Source organism: Vidua macroura, chromosome 14, assembly GCF_024509145.1.
Source record: "Vidua macroura isolate BioBank_ID:100142 chromosome 14, ASM2450914v1, whole genome shotgun sequence".
NCBI lineage: Eukaryota > Metazoa > Chordata > Aves > Passeriformes > Viduidae > Vidua > Vidua macroura.
In genome coordinates this window covers 18,657,966-18,671,433 of record NC_071584.1, presented here as the reverse complement: position 1 = coordinate 18,671,433, position 13,468 = coordinate 18,657,966, and positions in this window count along the sequence as shown.

Genomic DNA, 13,468 nt, shown 5'->3' with positions numbered 1-13,468 from the left:
ATTGGCATTACACAGCATGAGCAACTCTGCTCCCGGATCCACACGTATTTGTAATCCCAGGAAAAGGCTTTGGGGTGCTCTAGACAAAAGGGTTCTGCGTTGTCCCCGCTGGCAGTCAGCTGATGGGAAGCAGGATTACCGGGCTGCCTGTTTCAGGTGGACAACCTGGCAAGTGAGAGTTAGCAGCAGCATTCCCCAAAGGCTTCCAACACCTGGGTCAGACAATCAGCACTATTCAAAAGTGAACGGTTCTCTTTGGCTCGTTGAAAGGAAAACTTCACTGGTTACAATACAAGGCTTGGAGTTTATTGTTCTTGCAACTTAACCCTCCAAAGAATTACCTGGATCACTGCCAAAGGCATTAGTTCTGATGGGGTGTGAAACTGAACTGAGATCTGACTAATTCCTGCCTGGAGCCAGTGCTGTCCTCCTTTAAGAAAAGTCCTATTGACTGTTTAAAAACCGCAGGGTCCCTTAAAATTCAGGTGGAAACATTCACCTGGATCCAAAAGGGCCTTTTGAAAGGTTTGCTGGTTTCTTTTTCTCTTTTAACCTCTCAGTTTTTCATACAGGTGTTGTTTCCTGCTAAGCTTTCTATAAACTCAGCAGTACCAAATGCTATTAAGACTTGATTGTTTAGGATATCTGTTTTTTTTTCTTTTTACTGTATGAATGTTCCAATTTAAGCTTGGAGCCCGTCCTTAAAACCAGCTATTACATTCCTAAGCAAATGGGTGTTTTAATGGAAAGGCTGACATACTCCTAACTGTGGGAGAGTGAATGGCTCCACTATGAGATTACTCAAGTCCACCTAGAATACAAATGCAATACAAGACCACAGGTTCAGATCTTTGATCTCTTTTTTTGCAGAGGCTGTGATGTATAAAGCCAATTCCACTCTGCAGACAGTACTACACTGAATATAAATTATCCTTTAACTATAGTGAGGCTCACATTTAAAGAAATGCTTCAAGAATGAACAATGCAGCCATGAAGTAGAGTTCTTCTGTAGCAAAAATACACACCAAGATCTGCATGGATAGCCATGGTTTCAAAGGACAAAATTTCTTCCACAGCTGTTATTTGATAAAAAATTGAGTAAAATCTGGAGTATTGGACATACAGAAGTACAGTTGGAGAACACTGCTTGCTTTTTCCATTAAAAAAGCAAGCTAGGAATACTTGCTTTATTGCCCAGATTAAGCATCATTCCCCTAAGAGGCATTAAAAAATGATTTTAAAATGTGGAAACCAACAGTCTCTACTGAATATAGCTTGAAATTTAAACATGTCTTTTCCAGATACCTCTTTAGAGGAAGAACCTTCTGCCTACTGAGCTAACACTAAGCTCCCTGGAGTTAAGCCATGAATATTCTAAACCTATCTCTTACAATTCACGAAAAGTTGCCTTTTGCCAAAATAAAATGCTGAAGAGGAATTCAGCATGCTTATACTGCTTTTCTTCATTTTATTATTTAAAATAAGAGTTTCCGTCTCAACCTGATGCCAAAAACACAGCAAGAGAGAGACTGAGTTCTGAAGATGCTACCTGAGATTCTGTACACAAATGGGAAAACAAATTCCTTCTGAGAACATCAGCTATTCAGGGTTGGCTTGCAAATTAGCATTTAACCAACTCTTTTGCAGTTACAGATAGGGGCTGTTGAGGATTCTTACACGAATTTCTCACGTCAGTTTCTTAGGTGGTGCTCAGCCACGGTGCATCCGCGCTCTGGGATGTTTCTCGGCACGCCAACTTTGTTTGTGTGTATGGGAATGTTAGTAAATAAATAAATAAATAAATAAATAACTTTGTTCCTTATCTTACCTCTTTTGACCTGTGCAATCTGGCAGATCAATGCTACTTCCACTGCAGACAAGCAAAAAGTTACAATTTATCTTTCACTTAATCTTTTTGTTGTCTTTAGGCTTCCTGTCAGTAAGTCTTGAAGAAGGTGCTCTTTGTGGCTCAGTTCTCTATGCCAGAATACAACTGAGCGCAAAAAGAATGCAAAAACTGATAGTATCTACTGTCCTCAGGTCTGCTTTGGTTCAATAAACTTGAACATCTTCTCCCCTCCGCTGCCCATTGAGAGAAGCAGCAACAATTACTCAAAATGTATTATCAACTCAAGCTCAAAAAGGCAGGATCAGCTGAGGCGACTGCATCTCTCCCAACCTCAGTTTCCTTCAGTGTCCGAGAAGGGCAAATAGGTCCCTGCTTGCCTCTTGCCATGCACCTCGCAGCTACTTTACAGGCAGCTACACCCAGGCTGCAAAAGGAGAGTAAAGAGATAAATCCTTTGCCTTCCACATCGCCTGCAAGGTTTCTGCCTGTAGCCAGCAGGCTGCAAGAGCTGTACCACGATGGCAAAAGTCACAAACCATCTTCCCTTCCCCACACGATCACGTTCTCTCCTTCTCTTTCTGTGTTCTGCTCTCTCCTCGCCTTTCTGTGGTCTCCATAGCTGAAACCAAGAATTCACTGGGCATCACTGCAATGCCTCTAACCAATTCTAACTGTATCCAGAGCTTGAGTCAATTAAAACACATTTCAGCTTCATCTGGTTTTCATCCCATTCCAGTACTACACATATACAGCAACTTTAAGCTTACAGACATCCCTTCATGGTTCAAAAAAAATCCTTCAATCAACGAACTTCATTTACAATCCAGCATAGTTTTTGCCTTCTCTGCTCCCCACAGCAGCCTGGCATTTTGATGCAATCCTCATTTAATGCAATCTCCATTACAGGATTACGATCACATCAATAAAATGTTCCATATGGGGTTTTTTTTCGGTTTTTTTTCGCACCCCTCACCCCCTCTCATTAATAGTAGGCACTATATCTGCAAAAAACAACAAATCAAACAGGCTGGTGGGATGCTCTAGGGAGGTAGCGGGGGGTACACATTCAACAAAATGCAGCAGCCAATGCAAACTGCCCATCGGAGACTGAGCCCGTGGATCTCCTCATTCCTGAGCTAGGCGAGTTGCTCACTGTCCGCGCCGTGAGCACACATCCTCACCGTGCTGTGCTACCAGACTAAAAATAAATACAGCTTTTGCAATCACTTGTGAGCTCCGTGCACTTTTCACAGGAGAAGACTTTCATTTTACTTGATCGGTTCCAGCCTATCCATACTGTTCTGGATGAACCGCTAAGGCTCTGCGTCCAATGGGGGGGGGGGGGGGGGGGTGCTGGACAAAAGATATCATATAAAAGGATATAAAAATCCCCCTTTTCCCCAAGCCCCTTTCTTACCTTAAGTGCCTTCTCTGCACAAGATGCCAATCTACACGGGCTCCTCAGCACATCATCAAGGCGTTTAGAGTAGTGAAGGCTGCCCCACTGCATGGAAGTTAGACCGCTTTGCAACAGCAAATCCTCGATCCACAGCACTAGCCGCTTCTTCCCATGCAGTGTGCCGAGCGCGAATCACACACGACTTCCACATAGGGAATAAAATTGAAAAAGAAACGGGGTGGGGAAAAAAAGGTATCCTAACTTTTAGGTAGCCTGAGTTTGTTTTATTTCTGTTGGGTTTAGTCAATTATCTGCTTTTGCAGCTGCGAGACGATGGTAAGGCAATCGCGCCCTGGAAGCCCCGCACCAGTCCGCAGAGGTCCGGCCGCGTAACCCAAGTTGCGCGGAGAGACTCTGAACTCGGTGCGGCTCCGCAGCGCAGCCCGGCAGCCCTTCCCTCGCCGGGCGGCTGCGGACACCGGAGCGCCGGGTTCCCCCGCGGGGCAGCCGCCGCCGCTGGGCGCTCGCCCGGCTCCCGGCGGGGCTGGCCCGGTGCTGGCCCGGCTGGCCCTGGGGGCGCGGGCTGCGCTGCCGGCGGCGCCCCGGAGCCCGCGCTGTCCCGGCGGCGGCGGCGGCGGCTCCGGCTCGGCTCTGCCGCGGCCGCCCGCGCCCCGCTCTGCCGCTGCCAGCCGGCCCTCCCCGCGGCTGACATCAGCGCCAGGAGGAGGAGCGACGCCGGGGACGCGAATAGCCGGGCCGAGGGGGGTTCCCCCTCCCGGAGCCGCCCTGCCCGCTCCTCTCGGAGAATCCCCCGAAAGCGGCGGTGTGGTCGCTCCGCCGCCTCGCCGGGGGGCGGCCCCAGTCGCCGCCGGCGCCCCCCGCCCTCAGTACTGCCCGGCGGGCGGCTCCCAGACAGGGGAGAAGCGGGGACAACCGGCGCTCGGGGTCCGAACGGGACCGGAGCGGGGCGCGGCTCTCGCCGCCCGAGGCGGCCGGGCAGCTCAGCGTCGGCGATGCGTTCCTGCCTCCCTCCGCCGGGCTCCCCTCCGGCACAAGGGGCGCGGCGGAGGAGCAAGAGGGATATGAGGGATCGCCCCTCGGCCTCTCCCCGGCTGGGAGAGCGCCCGTGCCCGCAGAAGAGCTGCCGCCCCCGGCTCCGCCGCCCGCCCTCCTTGCCCGTCAGCGCGGCGGTGCCCGCTCCGACCGCCCCCGCCGCAGCCCGGGATGGCAGCGGAGCAGCCGCCGGCCGAGCCGCGCTCCCGCTGCCGAACGGGCGCCGCGAGAAGGCTCCGAGCAGGGGCGGCAGGGGGACAGCGCCCGGGGCTGAGCGGAACCTTCCCGGCGGCAGGGTTGGCTGCCCGGGCTCGGGGGATATTGGGTGCCCGGGCTCGGGGGATATTGGGTGCCCGGGCTCGGGGGATACTGGGTGCCCGGGCTCGAGGGTGATGGGTGCCCGGGTTTGGGGGTGTTGGATGTCCGGGTTCGGAGAATGCTGGGTGCCCGGACCAGGGGAATACTGGATGCCCGGGCTCGGGGGATACTGGGTGCCTGGGCTCGGGGCTGTTGGGTGCCCGGGCTCGGGGCTGTTGGGTGCCCGGGCTCGGGGCTGTTGGGTATCCGGGGAGCGCAGTGGGGCGGGCGTCCCGCACGTTTCGGCGGCTCCTCTTTAGGGCCGGAGCTCGGGGGTGCGGGAGACCACGACAGAGGCGAGAGGGTCGTGCCGCAGCCTCCGGCGGGGACCCGCCGCCGAGGGGAGCAGCGCTGGCCTCGGGTCGCCCCCGGGCGGCCTCCAGTGTCCGTCGGGCCGGGCTGCCCCGCCCGAGCCGGACCCCGCTCCCCGGGAGGGGCAGCGCTGGGGTCGGGGGGTCCGCCTGGGGGATGCAGCCGGGGGTGGGGGCTGTGAAGGCAGTTCAACCTGTGGTCAGGGATCAGTGATGGCACAGTGAGGTTGTGGTGGTGAGTTCAGCTTGCGTGAAAATGCAGTTTAATTAGTAGTTAATTTGTGGTGTTGATTTTAATAATTTGAGTAGCTTGTATTATTTGCAGTATTTTGCCAGATGCCTGCAGTAGGGACTTCTCAGTGAACACAATAATTATTTGTAAATAATTGAGCATTTTTTCTGTACTTGGGTGACAAGACAGTTTTAAACTCTTCTGATGAAGAGAAGCCATTGCATTTACCCTAACAGCACACGTTTTTCATGTGTTCTTCTTTAAAAATAGTATGAAAATGTCTGTGAAAGCCTTAATTTACCTTCTTCACTCTAGCAAGATGTAGGTGATGCCTCACTTTTATTGCTAAATATAGTTTAAATGTCAGAATTTCTCTGAAATAAAGGTATATAAGTGAGAGGATGAGCAAGTTCTAAAACCAGCTTCTGAAAATCCCCAGTCATTCACTGAATTGTCTCCATCTTACCTGTTAACTCATATATTCAATGAGATTCTTTGAATATGGACTCAGAATGAACAATTGCATGGCATTAACCATGCTGAAATACTCCAGAACAGATGTAATGCCTTTTCTTCTAGGTCATATTTCCATATCGTATTTCAGTCGCCTGACTCTAACCAAATGCCCATTGTATTTTACTCTACTGGGTGCTAAATTCTGTGAATTATGTGAAGTTATGACTTCATTATTTTTGTCCCACGTACATACAGATGTCAGAGGTGCCTCGTTATGTACAAACAGAACATTACCCACAAATTAGAGTTTGTGTCCTGGCTGCTGTGCACCACACTGCTGGGAGTAACACCTACCAGTCAACGAGACTTATTTATCATCATTCCTGAACATTTTGTAATAAAATGGGATATACAGAAACTACAAAAGGCTAAAAAATAAAAAGCAGAGTGCAGCCCTGCGTGTTTGGTTTACATCACGATGGTGTCATACAGATGAGGACTGGCTATCAATCCTGTTAATAGCCATTTCACCAAGCTGCTGTTACAGAGGACTTCTAAAATAGCAAAGTCTATAATGGACAGTTGTATTTTATTCCTAAGAAGAGGCAATTGGGGAAGGAATTTTTGTGGATTGCTTGGACACAAGTGACCTTCAGGGTGGTTTGTCCTGTGCAAGAGCAATCAACTGCAATAGCATCAGCCAGTCCAGATAGGAAAGAGAGGGGCATGTCTTGGGGGGGATGACCTGTCCAGCTTTCCAAGAGGTGTCTAAGCTACAATGGATCCAGAATTCTGCCTCAACTGTGTTTGAAATGCACAGACAGAAGTCAAACTTAGTAAAAAATTGTTATTTCATTAAAAAAAAAAAAAAAAAAGAGTAGGTAGCTTATTTAACAGATATTGGGGAGAAACCCTGGAAAAGGGCAAGAACCCTTTACAAACCAGAGCAGTTACATCACAAAACTGAAGAGTTTGAGTCAGACTAATTCTGTCCATGCAGAAAATGCTATGAACAAAATACTTCTCTTCATCAGAAGGTATTGCTGCTACCCTTGATTCAGATCAAGGTCTAAATCCTGAAATTGTTTGTTACTCTGAGCACATGAAGAGGCCCCACAGGAACTATTCACATGTGAAAACAGCTAGGACCAGAGCCAAAGTTTTGCATACTGTGAAGGTCAAGCTTGCTTCCTTTCTAAATCTTGCACTTAGCAGACAAACTCGCAGAACTATGGTTTCCATAAAGCACCTTCAGCTCATTCCTCAGGATGCTGTGAGCACCGTGGCTGATTAAGAGCAATTTGTGTCCTAGCAGGTCCCTGAGACTTTGGGGCTGGCTGCCTTGCAGGGAGCTGCTGCCTTGCTGAGCAGGGGCTGCCCCTGCCTTCCCCTGATTGCAATTATTGTGCTTCTTCTTCCCACAGATGCCAGGTTTTTTTTTATTAACTTCTCAAAATGTAAGAATCTCATAGATATTATACAACTCCTGGCTTTACAGTCATGGAAAAACCTGTTAATAAAAATGCACTGCCTGTAGGACGAATTCTCAGCATTTTTGCAAAGGTCATGTAAAATATATTGCTTGAGTAGCCTTACTTTGGTCGCCAGATAAGTCATTGAGAGGCCACATGATGACAGCTGCAAAGAAAGAGTGTAATTCACTTTTATGTCTCTATGCAAGGAAATAAGAGACACGATCCTTCCCTTCGGTGCTGGGGATGCGGGCTGTGTGGAGACTGGTGCAGGGAACAAAAAGGAACTACTTTCACCAGCCTGACAGATAAGGTTGGAGGTCTTTCTCTGCTGAAGGCCTCACCGAGTTCTGCTTTGTTTCTTCTTTGCTGTTAGAACAACAGAAAAACTCAGAGAAAAAAATTGCAACCACATCATCCCACATCTTTTGCTAGGATTTTGCCTCAGTCCCAAATATGACTCTTATTCTCCATATACTTGTGTGAGCAGCAATTTCTTTCTCTCTCTTTTCCACATCCTCATTTAGTGAAAATGTAAAATAAAGCCCACTCGGGTTTTGGAGCACTAGCCTGGATTTTATTTCTGCTTCTCAAAAATGGAAATTCCAAGTTTTACCTTTTCTGGGAGAAATGTTTATCTCCTTTGCCCCATGCTCCATCAATGCCAGTTGATCCTGTATTTGGATTTGCTAATAACACAAACTGGTTCTGGGTCTCTCAGAGTCCAACCCTTTGCAGTGCCCTATAATTACAGTGGCTGATCTTCTTTTTTCTAAATTATTTGTGGAAATATTATTTTTTGGCCAAGAAACTGGCATAACATCAGGTCAAATCACTTTATGTCATAGACAACAATAACTAGAAATGACACAGATGTATAAAAAGAGAAACCCTAGAGCCACAAATTGGGATGAACAATTGTCACATGTCTATATGCACCCTACTCCACTCAGGAGTGGAGACATTATACACCCATTGCAGTTTAGACTGCATTATTTCTAGAAGGGTCTCCATTTCTAAATACACAGATTTTTGAGGGAGAGCCAGGCACCAGTGGTGGTTATCATCTCACAGAGGTGTTGCCAGAACCATTAAAACACAGAGCTCTGGAAGGCTCGTACTTAACAGCGGGAGGTAGAACAAACTAATTTTATTATCAACTCAGCTGTCAAGTGACAATGTTTTTTAAATGCCATGAATTATGTATAAAATACATTAATTTTTATGCTCTGCTTTGAGAGTATACTCACTCACACCCAAAGGGCAGGGCTTTGGCAGGGGCTGTGCCAGGCAGGGCAGGGGGAACTCGTGGTCCCAGCTCCCTGCTGGAGCCAGCAGCAATGATATCTGTGACAATACAGGTGGCAGCTTAAAATAACTCAAATAAGATCAAAATCAGACCAGTCTTCCAGCTAGGAATTAATGAAATACCTGTCCTTGATAACAGCAAACTGAGTAATAGGAATCTGCAGAAACTGTTCATTTAAATACATTTTGTAAATGTAACAAGTTGCACTGTGCTGTTCTGTGCATCTTTAAGAGTGTCTGGGGATTTATGTCTTGCAAAATAGAAACAAACTAAGAAAGCTGAAATATATTGTGTCTTTAGCTGTACTTTACAGCACAGCTTGTGTTTAAGAAGCAGTCTAGACATGCAAAAATGCTAGAATAAACAATATTTTTTTTCATTATTTTAAATTAGCTTCTACTGGAAAGCTATAAATTTCAGAATGATGCACACTAACAGGATTGCATATCTATTCAAATATTCCAAACAAAAGATACTAAAAGGCTATTCTGTTACCTGCCACAATAAAAATAAATTTCCTTCCAACTTAATGCAATTACAAGTGATTTCCTGTAAAAGGAAAAATAAACCTTCAGGATATTTTGCAGAATATTTTATTTACTTGCAAGAAAAGTCACATCCTTTTGTTTTTATCCCCCTCCTTACTTTAGTGGCTTGTTTAACCTCTTTTAACATGTAAATATTATTAAATACTATTTAATATTCATTATAGGGCTCCAAACACCGGTTGGTCTTAAATAAATATGGTTTTATTCATTCTCCTTTCAGCTGAATTGTGTGTGCAATTAAAGAATAATCAGGTAGAGTCATGACTGAGATTTTGAATTTATGACCACCGAGGTAGAAAAGAGCTGTTTCTTCTGGAGAAATGACAGAAGTCACCATGCCAAGGTACAGAATTTTTCTCCTTGTGACTGTGCAGGGCAATAAAAAAGCAGGTAGGTACCTACACTGACCATACCTGTAGCTGGAGAACAACAGGGGTGCAGAAAATCAGGTACTGATCTGGATGTTGGAAGACCCATCTTCCTTTTCTATCAGGCTTCTCTCTTCAATCTGGCTTTTGGCAAGTCTTTTAATTCCTGTGCCTGACAGGTTCTTATTTAGTGTGAAAATTAATATGTCAGTAATAGAAATATTTTAAATATTTCAGAATTTTCAAAAAACATATGCAGATATTGTTTGATATAGCTCAAAAAATTCACATTCAGAAATGGAATTGATTTGATGAGTATGTTGCATGCCTAGATCTCCTTGTATTGTCTTGCTGCGAGAGCAAACACCTGTTGAAATAAAGTGCTTTTAAATCATCATCAGACCTGGATTTCTTAACATATTGAGTATGTTGTGTTCTGCAAAAGTGAAGAACACTACTCTTTAGTAACAGGATATGTTTTAGGATCCTTTTTGGCATCACCTTAATACCAGTGGTATTGGTGGTGATATAATACCAAAGAGAGATCAGTCTGATGTGTGATTTGCAGGAAATTATATTCCCTGGCTTCCCATGCTCTGTAATCCGAGTACCAAAACTGCTCACCAGAGAATCAGAGGAACTCGTGTCCATAGTCTCACAATTCTTTGACCCTAACTTTGAAGAATTGACTCCCTCGTGGGCTAGAGAATGAAAGAATTGCTTTGCAAAGCAGAGTCTCTGAGACAGAACATTTTCTTGGACCCCATCAAGAACTTTATTCATCCAATGCAAGTCCAAGGCAGGACTTGCAGAACAAACATCTGCTGCAGGGGCAAAGTAATAGCAGAGAATGGCCATGGATGCTTCCAGCTATGTAATGCTGCCAAGGGCTTAGTAATTCCCATTCCAGGGATTGCTGTATCTCAGCAGTCAGTGAAGCTGTTCATTTAAAAATGCTTAGGATTGTTTTGAACAGAAGAGTTATGCAGAAACGCGTGCCACTGGGATGTGGATTCCTTTCCTTCAATTTGGAGAACAAAACGTTCAGTATTAAGGTTTTCACAGGATTATGTAACATTCCAGACCTTCCTTGCACAGCAGGGTCATGGAGTGGGTTGTTGACGAGAACACCGAGGTATCGGTACGGACGTGTCAGTCCCAGCCGGGCTGTGGGTCGGCGTCGTAGGGCATAACATTCACTCAGTTCAGCTTTGGTTATTATGTGTGCACTCTTCAGCCTGCTTCCTGAAAAAGACTTTTTGCCAATCGAAGTCTAGAATTGCATGTAGGTATTATTTTTTCATCAAAATTACACCTGTTGCTAACGCTCATGACCGTGGCTCGTCAGGATTCCCAATGAAACAGAAGGGAGGAAGGCTCCTCGCATCAGAAGATGCTTTGCCTATTTCTCAAAGCGGTGTTTGTTGATCAGTACCTTGCCCCAGTGCTCGCTGTTGAACGCGCTGACAATGGCACAGGCGTTAGAAAATCTTTATTTTGGCGGTGCGGCGTTTCTCCCGTGAGGAGCTGAGGCCTGCTCCCGGAGCTGGCTGCATTTCCCACAGCGGCGCCGCTAGAGGGCGCCCCAGGCAGCGCTACTCCCTCACGGCCTCCAACAGCTTCGCAACTAAAAAATCACCAAAAAAAAGGCCCTTTTTAGCGTCAAACTGGGGAAAAAAAACCAAAACACGCGGTATTTTTCATCGCTACAACTTAATTTCGCTGTCTAGTTACCGATTATTTGGGAGGCTGCTTTAACCTTGCAAGCCGCCTGACGCAAGTCGTGATAGAAGTGTTGAGGTGACAACCTCAACAAAGCACCCAGGGAAACGTCCCTCAGAAGGCTTCCAATTAAGAGATCTCTCAGTTAGTGTCAAAAATTAAAAAAAAGGTTATATACTCACAGGGATTTGAGAGTAAACAGCAAAAGAAAAAAGTAAAAAACAGCTTAAAATGCATTGATCAGTTTTTGTCAAGACTTAAGGCACCTGTGTCTAATTAAGCTTAGCCTAGGTCTCCTTTGCTTTTGAGTTTAAAATCTAGATTTCAGTACAGTAGAAGATAATTCATTTTATTCAAGATTTATATAGCATTTTTCTTGTTGTTAAAGAAAGAAAATCCCTGCTGGGAAAAACAAACAAACAAACAAACAAAAAAACCACCTTTGCTGTCCTAAACCTTTTCTATGCTGAAACCAAGTTGTTAGCTCACATAATTTCTGAAGAATTTGAAGGGAAAACCAAAACAGATTAAAATATTTTTCTTATGCTTACTCCTAGTAATACTGAAATACAATGAAATAATACACAGAACTGGACCATGACAGTTTGCAGATAATGCATTTGATGTATAATAAGACAATTGACAACTACATATTTTATTGTTTTTTTGCAACACATGGCTATTATTTTTCATAACTAGTAGCTATGGATATAGCCTAGAGGCCTCAAATTTCCATTTAGCTAGCAAAATTAGCGTGTACTCCGTTCCAGAGTGTCATAATAAATATAATTTAAAGAAGCGAGCAACTTTGTAGTTGTGGTACTTAGTGGTGAGGCAGAGCTTGCTTCAAAAGATGGCTGCTTATGGTATTTGACAAGAACATGACTCCAAAAATATACAGGTGACATTTTCTTTAATGTCTTAGATATTCAGTTTAAAAATAGATATAATTGGTTGCACCACCATGGCAGTTACGGCTTTGGTCATGGTAATAAAAGCTGTAGTTGACCTGGTGCAAGGCGGATTTATGTGAGTGAGATTTCACCCCCCTGAACTCTTACAACTGCTTTTAAAATAATCTTAATCAATTAATATTATGTTTTGACATTTAAACTGTATCAGTATAAATTGCAAAACTTGGGCACAAAACCACCCTAAATTTCATGAACTTCCTCTGAAACGAAACTAAAAAATGAAAGCAGAATTAGGGAGGGCCAGGATAAATCATCACTGCTGTTCAAAATTGTTTGGCAAAGAAATTAGAAATCAAGGGATTGGCAAAAATGTATTAATCTCATACATGGTCCAAGTCCAATAAATCTTTATGCATTTAAAGCATACACTCCTAGAGAATATACTTCTGCAAGTATTTTGCATTACATGCTGCTAGGTTTTTTTTGCTAATATTCTTACTTGTGTTCTCTGGAACATTTTAAAGTGAGTTTTCAAGACCACACCTTTCAGGGTATGATCACAAATGAGGTCATTAAGATTTTTGAAGATATTTTCATTTTTCTATAGCATGTAAACTCATGAACCAAAATAACCTTTTCTGTTATATTGTGAAGTTTGATTAACCTAAGTACACCAGAATATTTATAATTTTATTTATGTTTTTATATTACACTAGTTTTATATTATTGAAGGAACATAATTTGATCCAATAGTATCAAATAATATATATCCAATAATATATGTAATATAGTGGGTCATAATTTGAGAGAAAGAATAATTTTATTGTCTGATAAGGCAGAAGCCAGGTTCTGTGTCCAGGCCAAGAAGGATCCTTGGGCACAACCCTGAAAAATTGCCTCTGCTTCAGTTTCCAAGTTAATCTGCATGAATAAAATTTTCAAATAATCCAGATATATTGATCCTCATCTTCATTGTCATCATTATCATTATCAAGAGCATCAAATAAAGAACTCAGGGTTAGGGTTAGGGTTAGGGGTTAGGGTGCCTGTCTCCTCAGGGTAGCTGAGATCTTTATTACTGTATTTGTTCTGAGCACCTCTATTTCAGTTACTGAACTTTTGCTATCTTGAACACGTATTTTGGATTCTTTGTCAGGAATAAATTTTTATGTTTGTGTTCTTTACATTAATTTTGTAGAGAAGAGAGCTACTGAACAAAAAACACTGCCATGGTTTTGATAAGTTTTCTTTGTGTGCCTCAAATAAATGAAAAGGCAGGGTAAGGCCAAGTAGAAAAAAGCTGCTCTTCCTTCACAACATTTCCACACGGTGACCGGAATTGCTGGAACCATAAAGAGGGGACTCAGAGTCACTCACAAGTTATTGAAGCTTAACAAGTTAATCCATCATCTGACCCGAGCAGGTGGCCAAGTCAGTGCCCTCTGCCCGTGGCAAGGGGCTGGTGACTCCATCACCTT